General features: G+C 36.3%; 1 pseudogene; it reads right to left on the bottom strand.

Moving 5' to 3' along the window:
* The window catches only part of LOC105302063, a 184,496-nt pseudogene extending 183,895 nt beyond the window's left edge, over positions 1-601 (bottom strand).
* Positions 602-1,649: the final 1,048 nt, after the last annotated feature.

The following is a 1,649-nucleotide window of genomic DNA, read 5'->3' as shown; positions in this document are numbered from 1 at the left end:
TTTTTTTTCTTTTCATCATAGATTTGCTTGTCAGCAGATAATAGATTATGAACATTCCTCTCTATTAATAAAAACCTCCCGGTGTTGAGGTTTTCAAATTTTTAAGGTGCTTGTCGAGATCTGCAAATCTTTTGCTAAACCTTTTACTGTGAATTTATTTGGGGGTTTTTCATTTTCTTCTCCTACAGTTTCCTTTTCTCTTCTTCAACTATTTATCTCTGCTCCAGTTCCAATAACTCATTAGTCAGCTCCTAAGGAACCACCTTTAGGAGCTCCTCAGTGTCATCTTCACCTACACCAAAGTTAAAGTTGTTTTTCTTCTCAATCACAGCCTTGTAGATTTTTGTGACCTTGCATGCATGGAAAATTTTTTGAAGTCATGGACAAACCTTTCAGGTGTATTCTTCCAGATGTCATTTGTACACTCCTTGGTGACATCATCCCAAGCCCAAGCAAGGTTTTTCTTGCAGTCATAAATGTTGTAATTCTTCCAAAATGGCATCAGTGTCTTTTCAGTGTTTTCCTCGGTTACAGAAGTAGCTTGGGCAAAGGTCCTCTTCAGGTAGCAGGCCTTAAAATCTGCTATCTCTCCATGATCCATTGATTGAATCAAAGATGTAGTGTTTTGAAGGAGGAACACTAATTTGAGATTGGGATAAAGATCACCAATAAAAGAACTATGCCCAGGAACATTATGAATAATGAGCAAAATCTTGAAAGGTATGTTATTCTCCAAGCAGTGCTTTCCATTTTGCTGGCATAGCAATTCATGAGTGCATCTTGGGAGAAGAGCTGGGTCATCTATGACTTCTTATTGCTCCTGTAGTACACTGGTAGTGCATGTTTATTAATATGCTTGAAGACTCTTCGATTTTCACCATGCTATATTACAAAGAGTTTCAACTTGTAGCCTGCAACATTGCCCCCAAGCAAGACTCTTCTATCCTGTTTTTAAAAGTCTCAAAACCTGGCACTGACTTGGCTTCCTTATGGATAAAAGTCTTTTCAGGCATCTATTTCCAGAATAGGGAAGTTTCATCCATATTGAATATTTGCTCTGGTAGATCATTTTCTCCACAATTAACTTTGTTAGAGTTTACAAAAATTGCCTTCACATGAGAACTCCAAACTCACCACTCACGTTCATATTATATGATAAATAACAATTATTGAATCATTTAAACCGAGCTAGCAGTAAACCATCATAGTTGGGCTCAGCATTTTTTTTCAACATCTCAAACAGACATTTGGCTTTGACCATGATTGTCATGGAGAAATACCGTGGAGAAATACTCTTCTGTATCTGGTCTTTAATCCAGGTCATTAGAAGTTTCCCCATGTCTGATATAGACACTTCTCAAATATTTTTTTTTTTTAGTCTCGTTGCCTTCAATAAAGCAGATTCTTTAACAGCTTCTGTTAACTTATTCTTGTTCTTCAAAATCATAGCTGTGGTGGAATGTAACATGCTTGACTGGTGAGCAATACCTATCACTAATTTTCCTCCTTCGTAATACTTAACCAATTTTAATTTTGTTTTCAGGTCAATCACTCAATGTGGCCTCTTACTGGAAACACTAGCAGTGGAATTTTTATACTTAGAGGTCATGATAAACAAAACAATATAAAATTAAATCAAGCACAAGAGA

This window comes from Pteropus vampyrus, unplaced genomic scaffold (assembly GCF_000151845.1).
Source record: "Pteropus vampyrus isolate Shadow unplaced genomic scaffold, Pvam_2.0 Scaffold259, whole genome shotgun sequence".
NCBI lineage: Eukaryota > Metazoa > Chordata > Mammalia > Chiroptera > Pteropodidae > Pteropus > Pteropus vampyrus.
This window is presented reverse-complemented; position numbering and strand designations above follow the sequence as displayed.